General features: G+C 44.9%; 1 long non-coding RNA gene across 1 annotated transcript; it reads right to left on the bottom strand.

Annotated features, from left to right (window-relative positions):
- Positions 1-5,643: 5,643 nt before the first annotated feature.
- Positions 5,644-11,672, bottom strand: LOC149334433 (uncharacterized). The gene is made up of 4 exons (XR_016285002.1): positions 11,003-11,672; positions 8,793-8,950; positions 7,373-7,496; positions 5,644-5,666 (listed from the first exon to the last, which is right to left on the bottom strand). It is a non-coding gene; the product is annotated as an uncharacterized LOC149334433 (long non-coding RNA).
- Between the last annotated feature and the right edge of the window lie 223 nt (positions 11,673-11,895).

Raw genomic sequence — 11,895 nt, forward strand, 5'->3', positions numbered from 1 at the left:
TCCTCCAATGCAACCCCTGTGCGGTGGCAATCAGAGAGCCAGATCGGTGGCGGCGGATCTGTATATGTGCACCGCCCGAGCCGAAATTGCCGCTGCCGTTCGCCACTGCGAAAAAATTACGAGGAACTTTAGCGGCTAAAGTGCTGAAAGGCGAAAGCCTGAGTGCTGCATTCTACTAGGTGATTGTTCACTGCACATTTTGTTGGTGCATTAATTAACTGCCAATTAATGACGCTTAAGCTTCGCCTTTAGAAGTGGAACGCGACAGCGTGTTGTAGCGCTGCCACGGAGTCCAAGGAACGCCACCACCCGTTCGGCGCGATGCGTTGCCCTTTGAACGCAACGCTTTTTGAGGAAAGGAAATGGGGCTGTAATTCTCTGTCATCTCGGTGGACACCTGAGCCGCACCGTACAGGAAGGGAGGAAGTGTGAGTGAAAGAAGAAAGAGGGGCCGTAATGAAGAAAATGAAAATTGTATTTGAGGAAAGGAAATTACGCACTAACTGTCTCACATATCGGAGTAGACACTAGTCGAAAATTGTATTTGAGGAAAGGAAGTTGCGCAGTAACTGTCTCACATATTTCGGTGGACACCCGTCAAAATTCGCGCGCGGTGACGTCACGACAATTCGGAACAATCTGAAACGCGGACAATTACGCCTTGCTCGTCGGTAAATTGGTTTCTGAGGAAAGGAAATCTGTCTCTCATATCTCAGTGGACACCTAAACCTCACCGTAACGGGAAGGGAGGAAGATGGGAGTGAACGAAGACACCGTATTCACTAGACGCACCTTTGTTCATTCCAAACCATCGTGCTGGCATGGCGGAAGGCAATAAAGACAAAAAAAAAAGTGCTGGCATGGCGGAGTGGAAGCGTGCTCGACTCGCACTCCGGAGACCGGGGTTCGATTCCCAAGCTCGGCAAATTTCTTACTTTCAATCTATCGAAAAGGTGAAACAGCTTATTTGCTGCGCTCAAATTTCGCATTACGAAGTAACGTAATCGTCGGTAATTTTTTTGTTGCAAGGAAAATGGCGGAGCGACAGGAGCAGCGCTACTACCTCAAATTTTGCCAGAAACTTGGCGATAGCCAAGTGGAAACCATTCGAAATGTTCAGACGGCTTTCGGTGATGATGCTATGAGCAGCACACAGATTAAGCAGTGGTGCAACTGGTTTAAAGACGGCCGCACATCCGCGGAGAGAGAGCCATGCTCCGGTCGGCCATCAACATGCCGAAATGACCAGGTAATTGCCGAAGTGAACGCTGTGGTGATGCGGGACTGTTGTGTGACTATCCGAGAAATTGCGGAAGAGGTGGACATCAGCAATATTTCTGCACATTCCATTATCACCGAAGATTTGGCCACGGAGAGAGTTGCGGCGAAATTCGTGCCGAAGCTGCTGACGGTGGAGAAAAAGCAGCTTCGTGTTGAAGTCTCACAGGAGATGCTGGATTCCACAAACAGTTACCCTGACTTCACCGACGCCGTAATCACTAGTGATGAGTCTTGGGTGTACGGGTACGACCCGGAAACCAAATCCCAGTCGTCACAGAGGACGCATTCCACGTCACCAAGACCAAAGAAGGCCCGCCAAGTGCGCAGCAATGTCAAAGTGATGCTGACTGCTTTTTTGACTCCCTCTGTGTGGCACACCACGAGTACGCATCCCACAGGGTCAAAGAATGACTAAAAAGTACAACAGGGATGTCCTCCATCGCCTACGTGGTGCTTTGCGACGCAAGAGACCGGAATTGAGGTCAACAAGAAATTGGCGCATCCCTCACGGCATTGCTCCTGCACATTCATCGCATTTGATTCAGACTTTTCTGGCGAAAAACCGGACTCCTGTAGTTCAACAGGCTCCTTACTCTCCTGATATGTCCCCCTACGACTTCTGGCTGTTTCCTAAAATCAATAGGCCATTGAAAGGAGCGCGATTTCAGAAAAGAAAGGACATTATGGCTGCAACGACAGCAGAGCTAAATTCCATTCCGAAAAGGGCCTTTTCGGAATACTTCCAGCAATGGCAGCACCGCTGGGAGATGTATGTGGAGTCCCAAAGAGACTACTTTGAAGGTTATTAGGTTTCTAACGCTCCAGTTATGCCAGTTTTTTTTCTTCGGCCAAAGGTCGGATACTTTTCTAACAGACCTCGTATATGGCAAGTGGCCTTCCGCAATATCCGTAGATATCATGGACCTGTTTCCCATCACGGTTTGGGTTTTAACGCGAGAGCGTAAAAGGTCCCGTTACCCACAAAATCCATCGTCGGCGTTGGCTTTGTCAGCGTTGTCAGCGAAAAATAGCGAGAATGGATCTGGGAGGTTTCGTTTCATTTCATTTTAATACCTTAAAGACCCACTGGGGGTATTACCTAAGGGGCGGGTACAAAACAGTCAACTGAACAAGCGTTATGTTGAAAAAAGGTTGGTAACAGCTTCGGCGAATGTGGATGGCCATGAGATGGTAGCGATGTCATTAGAGAGGTCGTTCCGGTCTACAGAAACACGGCAAAAAAAAGAAGCGGCACAGGTAACAGCACGGGCACGTGGGCGAAACACTTGGAAAGGATGACGAATGTGGTGGGATTAGAGATGTGAAGGCCTGAAAAAAACACTGCAATTTTGGAAAAAAACCGGTTTTTTTCGTTTTTTTCAGACGGGCAAAAATGGAAAGAAACATCGAAAATTTCACAATGCAATTTCAAGGCTTTATGAATGCTTGCTTTTAGTTTAGGTTTTTGTTTTTGCTTTGAAAACCATTACATCTTGCATCGTTGAGCGATTGGAGAGCAGTAGTCATCGCCGGTGCCCGGTAGTGCTGTTAAAACAATCGTTCTGCGAGTACGCGGGTTCAAGGCCAGGTCACATATCAGATCGAGGCTTGACTTAAAAATACTCTAGTACTTGAACTCACGGCTGAAGTAGAACAAAATGGCTACAAATTCTACAGCGCGACACACACGGCATAAATAACATAGGCTGCTGGGCACGTAAGCGGTTTTAGCCAAATACAAGCCTAGCTTCTTGCTTTCCAACGTAGCAGAGTACAGGACATCCGCAGGAATTTGGTCCAGGACAGGGGTCGTCAGCGAAGCACGTGGCCCCATCTACCTGGTGGCAAGGCCTTTGCACCAACCAGCCGCTAACTCGTCTGGCTTGCCGACTGCTGCAGATACCACCATCATCCGCCAGTTGCGAACGAAACTGGTCACGTTTCGGAAACGTCCGTACAAGAATTCGCAACAAGCTTTCAGGGGAACGCGTTCGAAAGCTTGTGTATGTGCAGTCGAACCTAGCTGTGGGCACAGCTTCAATCCATGCAGCTGCGCGTAGTGCCGCATCCAGCGACAGTGACTCTGAGTCCGATATGGAGTGACTTATAGATCAGTTTTCATGTTCCCTTTCTCGGTTCAATAGAACAAGAAGTTCGTTCCACAAATATGATATTTATATCTCTATATTCGCCTGAAGTGCAAATCATTATTTATCTTCTCGGTGCGATAGAACAAGAAGTTCGTTTCACAATATGGCATCTATAACTGCATATTCGACTGAACTTCGGAGCATTATTAATGATCGTTGTGCTGTGGCAAATAAATCGGTTTTTGTCACGTTTTACAAAATTTCCAATTTTTCATGAAAAAAACCTTGAAAAGAATGGTTTTTTAAAATTTCATGAAATTTTACATCTCTAGGTGGGATATGCCGGCCGGCGGGGCAATGTAGGGAGCGCAGCGCAGCGGGCTATGAAAAAAATTATGGTATAGGCAGAGGCTAGAAATACGACGACGAAGTGAAAGGGGCGCTGAACTGGAATCCGCTTTTAAAGATGTCACACTGATGTCGTACGAATAGCAGGAATGAATGAATCTGGCTGCTTTGTTTTGAAGTGACTCGAGCTCATTGATAAGATGAACTTGATGAGGGTTCCAAACCGGCTATGCATAATCTAAATTTGACCGGACAAGAGATTTATATGCTAGTAATTTTACCTGTTGTGTGGCGTGGCGAAGATGACGGCGTAAAAATCCGAGCGTTTTATTAGCCGAGGAAATAATGTTAGTAACGTGTGTAGCCTATGAAAAGTTGTTACACAGCGTGACGCCTACGTATTTGTATGATGAAACGGGCTGCAGATGAACGTTAGCGATTACATATGGGAAATCAAGCGGGTTCCGGCGGTGGTAGAAGGACAAGCGTTTACATTTATGAGGGTTCAGTTCCATTAGCCGACGGTCGCACCATTCCTGTATGTGGTTTAGGTCATCTTGAAGGTATGTCGGGTCGGAAGCGTCAGTAACTATGCGATAAACAACGCAGTCGTCAGCGAACATGCGAATATTAGAGTACTCATTGGTCGGTAAGTCATTAATATAAATTAGGAATAGAAGCGGGCCTAGTACAGAACCTTGAGGGACTCCTGATGTTACTGGTAGCGGATTGGAATTTTGATTGTTAACAACTGGAAACTGCAAGCGATTAGTCAGAAATTCTTCTATCCATTTTACTATGTCGGGGGGCAAGTTCAAACGGAAAAGTTTTAGGATTAAGCGTTTATGAGGTACCTTGTGATGGTGGTGCCCAGAGGGCTGCCTAGGAGGCAGGTGGGCTACCTGTCACGTGCTCCTGCGCTATCATAACCTTCCCTACAGGTAGTGAGCAAACTGCCCACCGTGGCAGCGTACTATATATCTTCGGTCACACGAAACTAAGGGCAAAGCGATGATGAACTAGACTTTTGCGACAGGCGGTGCACACTGTAAAAACATTTGCTCAAGTTTACGTAGAAAAGCACACATTTGGGCTAGTTGGTGTGATTTCATGGTGGAAAAAACAGCGCAAACTAAGACAGAAAACACAGAAAAGAGGGGAGACACTACAAGCGCTTGTAGTGTCTCCCCTCTTTTCTGTATTCTCTGTCTTAGTTTGCCGCTGTTTTTTCCACCATGAATTACGTAGAAACCTGGAGGCAATGCGTTGCCGAGCACTTTCCGCAATTCATAAACGGACACTTTAAGAAACACGGCCAGTCCTTAAGAAGGACTCAGTGCTCTTAATCACGGATATTACGCAGAGTTTAGTGCGTACACCAACCGTAAAAAATGGTTTACGTCTTCCTACGTTTAACCTCTTTCGGACCCTTCTTTGTGTACTCGTACGTAAACTGTGTACTCATACGTAAGCCAACCATATAAAAATTGTTTATGTATTCTTACGTTTAACCTCTCTTGGACCCTTTTCTGTGTACTCAAGTGATGCGGCTTGTCGCCAATGGCTTGAACAAAACTTTAAAGTAAGACGACCATACTGGCAAGCCCTCTGAAGTCATACTGACACTGCTGATGCATGGTGCGGCCAGAATGATGGCGTGGAGTGTGAAGTTGAATATAAGCTGTCAACCGCATCCAGATTCTTAATTTGTGTGACTGATCAACGTGTCTTGACTGACGTTCAATCATGTACAGTAGCAGTCCAGGTGCAGAAGAAATGAAGTACTATTACACACAAGCTCTTCCTTTGTGCATGTTGTGCATTGCGCACATACAAAGCATGTGGCTTAGAATGAAAGAAGAGTGTTTGGGTGAGTAAAGGCACATAAGTTTTATTTTCATGACAAATTGCATACAATGTACTTCTGCATATTGCTGTCAGATTCATCTGAAAAGCGTAAGAAAGACGTCACTTAGTAAACACAATCAAACTATTCACTATTGACCAACTGGCTATTGTAGGGTCTTTCAAAAATATTTAATGAGAACCAAACCATTACGTTTCATTGACCAAATTCATTTTTTCTTTACAGGAAAGAAAGTAAAATCCACAGGACCAGGAAAAAACACACAATGCGCTTACCTGGACAACACTGTGTGCATGAATACCCTGAGCTGCCGAAAAGACGGTAGCTCAGGATGGGTGCCAAAAACAATTCAATGCAGATACCTTCTTGCTGTTCATAGTACTCACTGCAAACCTTAGTGAGCAAGGAACAAGTGACAACATCTTAATATGGCCGAAAACTTGCCCACAAGCAATGTGCAAGTGCACTCCCCCAAATCTTATGCTCGCTCACAGCTTCAATTATCTCAGCACGGGCAAGAAAATGTACAGATCTCCGATTTCGAATGAAAATGCAGTCATAAATACCGGTCACTGCCCATTAAGGTATTCCAATAAGTGTGCAGTACGCCTTACAAGGAGCACATCCTCATGCTTTCAGAATGCGCTCTTTGCAGGAATCTAACCAAATGCCGTTGCCATGTGGACCTTATCAAAATGACCCAAAAGGATGAAGTGTCCTCATGTGTCTAGTGCAAAAAAGGGCTAAAACATGCGTCTTTCTGCTTCTTCATCAGCTGTGAAATGTTCTTTTTTCCTGCTGCTTCGCACAGCCTCACAGTCTCTTTTTTTGTCTTCTATATCAGCAAAACATCTCCCTCACAAACATTTCAGCACCCATGAAGAAGCAGAAATACCCACGTCATAGGTATTTTTTCACAAACTACATAAGGAAGGCTCGCCTTTCTGGGCCATTATTTCGAAAAGGTCCATGTGGCAACAAACTTTGGGACATTTTCTGCAAAGAGCACTAAGTTCTGAAGCCTGAGAATTCATTCCTCATGAGATGCCTGTTGATATGACAGGATACCTCAATGATCTGTTACTGGGGCCTGTGAGTGCACTGGCACTAAAATCAAGGATGTGTACCTTTCCTCGCCACGTGCTGCAACAATGTATGTTGTGAGCAAAAGCATTAAGGTATCGAAGGACTGTGCTTCCAGCTTGCTTGCAGAGGGAAGCGCAAGAGTCTGGCCATGCTCAGCTGTAACCTTTGCTGCTTGTTCATTGAGTTCTGCAGTGAGTACTAGGGACAGAAAGAAGGCACCTGCATCAGCTAGTCTTTGACACCCATCCTGCGTGACCTTCTTCTCGTGCAACATAGTAGGCAACTCCATAAGGTCCTTCATGCACATGGTGTCATTCGAGTCAGTGTGTTGCATCAGCTATTTCTTCCTGGTCGTGTGGTTCGTGCTATTTTCTAGAAATTCTTTAAGAAATTACTACCTCATCCTCCACTTCCTGAAGACAAAGTGCTAGACAGGGCTGTTCCACACGTTGTGCAGCAACCTGGCTATTTTCTCATACGTCAGAGGCACTCAGCTATCAAGCAATGCTTACTGTATTCAGCAGTGGAGTGTACATGTGAGATATCATTATTTTCAAGTTCTCGCAGTGGCATCTCATGCAAGAATATCGAAATTCTCCTCAATTTGTGCTGATATTTTCAAGGATACGCACTCTTATTAGGTGAAAAACAAAAGCTGGTCACATACGAAACAGCAGAAGCAGAGCACCAAGGTACTCACCAATTGCTTGAAGAGCTGTCTGCCAGTTCTCGTGCCATCCCAAATATGGGTACTTTTGAGTGCACTCCTGTCAATGTCTTCATCACGTCAAGCCACTCCAGCATTTCGGTCGAAAGATTTCCCTCTAAAAAAAAGGAGTTTGTTTTCTTAGACTGGTCATATTTAATTTTACTTTGCACTAGGTACATGGCATTTTACTGCCCTAGACTAAACAATACCAATGATGAATCACCTTTCGAATTTTGTCATATATGATCACAAATTTGGTGTATGTGATACACTCTTATAAATTCTGATCAAAATAAAGCTGACATATTTAAGTATCATTTCTAGAAATGTGGTATCGAGGAAGGAGGCTAAACAGATAACCTCCATGAATGTTTTTTAGATGGATGCAACAGTCGGCACTCTAGCATACAAAATGTAAAGGGTCATCCACTCTTACTGCGAACACATGGCTGCTCTTTTCAGACAGCCACTGCAAGTGACACAGCTGCTCATCGCAGCAGTGTGGCGCTGGAGAAGGAGCTGAATGTGGTGTTTCGCCTCATCTGCCAATTCGTTTCGATGGCCTTCCAATGAGCCTTTCAAAGAGCACAGCCATGCGCTCGCGTGTTCGCATAAGAGTGAACGACCCTGTACAATATGGCAGGTTTCATCTTCTAACATGTAACTTCATGCTCCAATCATGATCTAATTATGCAAAAAAATTTTCAACCTTCCATTCTGCATAAAGGAAAAATTTCTATGGGCTCTGTTCACCAGCCTCTGCAAGTACACGCAAACTGTGCATGTTTTACATTCAGTTTTGATAGCTTTGCTCTCTATATGACGTCTTGTAGTATAAAACAAAAAAAATGAAAATTTTCAGGTGGTCGAAATTTCTGGAGCCCTTCACTACGGCGTCTCTCATAGCCTCAGTCGCTTTGGCACGTTAAACCCCAACAAATCAAATCAAACAAAACAAATCAAATTAATTTTTCATATTGCCTAAGCTACTGAGGAGGTACAGAATATAAATGCAAAATGCCTTTTGTCCCTGCATAAAATTGTTAATACAGATACAGATGTGCTTAACTGAACTATTGTGCACAACTGGGCTATTTGGTATTAATTCGCTGAAGCCAGAAAATGTGTGTAAAATATGGGAAGTCCTAGTTCTCTCTCGTTCTTGTGTTCATTTTTTGCTACTCGTTTCAACAAACCAAGGCTGCAAAAGCATTAAAAGAGGGACATGCAAAATAGTATAAGTGCAGCAATTCATACGCCTTTATAATGTGGCCATATATCATTATGACATGTTATAGCCAGAGTATTCACCATGCCGGAGCACTTAAAAAAGGTGAAAGAAGTACTAAACGAAGGTTTGCTAATCCCTAAGCACGTCGCAGAAAAAATGAGGCTGGGTGTGATGTCTCACCTCTGTATAAATCCAAGTCATGACATTTGCTTCCCCCATGTTGAACGCTCAGCACATAATAAGGCGAAAGAAGGTTTACAATTTCCAAGAAAAGGTCATGGATCCATAAATAGTGCTTCCTGCTCATAAGACAGAGTGGCACTCATTGGACATTCTACCTGCAACGCAAAATGCAGTGTTTGAGTGGACGAAACTAGAAAAAAAAGCATAAAATATCTATGGCCAAATGTCTGAACTGAAAGAAATTGAGGGTATTGTATAGTGAATATGTTAATATATCGCATGCAATATATGCATGACATTAAACTCAGCTACCATTGGCTTCGCTACTATCTTGCACATTATTATCACAAAAATACTGATATAGTACTGTCAGCATTAGTAGTAGCAGTGAAGATTTCATGGAAATAAAGGAAGGGACATAGTGTTGGCTGTCATTTTCACAGCAGGCACCTGACCAATAGCCAGTGCAAAGGAAACGGGAGAAATGGCCGAAGAGAGGACCAGGAGGAAGGAAGATAGCATAGGAGGACATAGGATACAATAGGAAGGCAAGGCTTGCATAAAGCAAAATTAAGACATTAGTAAAGATGTACAAGACCAACCACATCACTGTACAGAGTGGAAGACTTTCATTTACCATATTTAACTCACAATGTGCTTTCATATATCCTTGTAGTAAAATTGGTGATTATTAATACCATAACTCAAGGAGTGAAACCAATACAGGGGTGAAGGGCAGTGAATTAGCCATGGGCGTGATGCTTTTGCCTTCCTAGCAGGAGACAGATTGACGATTCAGTTGAATATCAGGTCTCAGATACTAATAGTTCAATATTAGCAGCTGCGCATTGTTTCACGCACCCTTCTAAAGCATATGTGCAGTATTTTTCACAAGACAGTGCATGCTTCAGTTGGGGTACCTGCTGGGAGAGTAGTGTACAGTCAGGCTGGAATGAAATATGAGCCACGCGGATGAAGAAAAATTATTTTGCCTGTGCGCTTTCAACTGCAGTATACAGCTAGCCTAATTCATGTTTCAGGGTAAAGAATCTACCGAAGTACTAATTTACAAGCCTTTTCTAAATGAATATCTCGCTGTAAAGTAGAAAAGTATGACATATGTGTGTTTGCATTTCATTCCGCCTTGACTGTACATGCAGAACATGTCTGTAATAAGTATTATTATCAGTGATGGCTGTTACTTCCAACACTAAGCAAATAAGTGAAACCTCCAAGCCCTCCTTGAAGGAAAGAGTCTATGCAGACAAGATGCTAAACACGCTTTGAAGTATGCAGATTCGATATTCAGCACGGCAAATACTGCTACATTAATAGGGAGCACTTCAGGTCAATACACGGTGCCTTTGAAACTTCTTGCCTAAAATTTGCTAGCGAAAATGCAGAACACATGCAAAAGTGCAATCTGTAGGCACAACAAGTCATGCTGTGCAAGCAAGAAGAAAAAAAAATGAAGGCAATGCTGTGATACACTTTCAGTCATTCAGGAGTAAAAATGATAATGCATGCTGGCAGATGTTGCTACTTTAACAATAAAAAATAGCGGCTTCTGCTCACTTACAACAAACGCTTTCTTTGAACAAACAATGAAATAAGCAATGCCAGTCATGCAGTCTCTCGTCATTCCTTTTACGAAGACAGCCTTTATTGCTGGAATGCAAGCCTCCCCGCCAGTGCAGCGACACAAATACACGGAGGTTCGAATGCCAACGATATAAGAGTTAATTTACCACGTCGTCATTATAACGTAAACGATTCACACGCGCTCTGCACCAGGCCGCCAGTCAACGCCAACTCTTGGATCATGGTACATGATAGTTTGCACCGAGTGTGCGACGCTACCAAAAAACACGAGCAAGCAGTGTATCCAAGTGAGCGCAAAGCAGATGTAGCCAAGCACATGCAGCAGCCGATGAGCAACCTAGATTATGAAAACGGGCGCACTAAGGCGCGCGTGAAACGGAAAGGAGCGCGAAAGGCGCGAACGCCAAAGGTCCCTCCTGAAAACGATACCCCACGGCGATAATCGAGGCGACGATGGCTGAAGCAGGCAGAAGCTCGAGCTGGCACGCTAAGCACAGCACGGACAAAATCCGACGACGCAGAAGAGTGCGCTGAGAACATGTCGAGAAGAAAGAAGGACCGCGGCAGAGGCATGGGGAGGGAGGCGAGCGCTTCGAGAGACGTACCGCCATGGCCGACGTTGAATCGGGCAGCCGCACACCCGGCAGGAAGAAGGGCCACTCGGGCCACTACAGGAGCTGCGGTGAAACGTTGTCGGCGTAAGACGCGCGCAAAAGCAGTTGAGGGTTACTCTGGTTGCGGGTGGAACGACCAAAGTGGCGTAATGGCTGGTGTACGCCGGCGTGCACCACAACGCCCGAAAACAATCACCGTCCACCGCCAGCCAAACATATACAGTGCTTGGCTTAGCTTGGCTTGTTCAACGAACGCGACAGTCGACAATAGAGGAAGTCGCATGGTACGGTCAACCTTGGAATGCAGGGGAAGGTAGGAAAAAAAAAACAGACTGCGGACATTCACGCCGAGGTTGAGGGGGATGCCCTCTCCCGAACGGCACGGTCGGCGTGCTCTCTGGTTGGAAAGGTTCCTTTTCACAATGGGCGCATTCCTCCCTTCTCAACAGCCTCTACCCCTGCGAAAAAAACTTTACCCAAGGAGAAGCAGAAAGGAACTGGACGCACACCCTCCAAGTAGTTACCTGCTACTCACTTCGAGACGCCTCAAAGAGCAGTTGTAGTGAGCAATTCTCTGCGACTGCTTTCTTGTTTTTCAATGCGTTAATTAAATCAGTTTGTTAAAGTTTAGTCGTATTTATAATTGACCTAAAGCGAACCAAACATCTTTGCTTTACGAACAAAACGGGTCGTTTTTCGAAGATTGCTGGAAGCGGCTGCAAAATAAAGTTGTTTCTCTCCGGAAGCTGCTGCACTCTGCTCGGTGATCTACGCGACGCATTAGGGCATTACGTAGTCAGCACTAAATGAACGCGAGATTCTTGTGGGCTAGCGACGACGCTTTTGCATACCTGGGGCCTGGAATGTCGTTTACGCAGGAACAC

Source organism: Amblyomma mixtum, chromosome 8 (assembly GCF_055824585.1).
Source record: "Amblyomma mixtum isolate Tamu chromosome 8, ASM5582458v1, whole genome shotgun sequence".
NCBI classification, from domain to species: Eukaryota; Metazoa; Arthropoda; class Arachnida; order Ixodida; family Ixodidae; genus Amblyomma; species Amblyomma mixtum.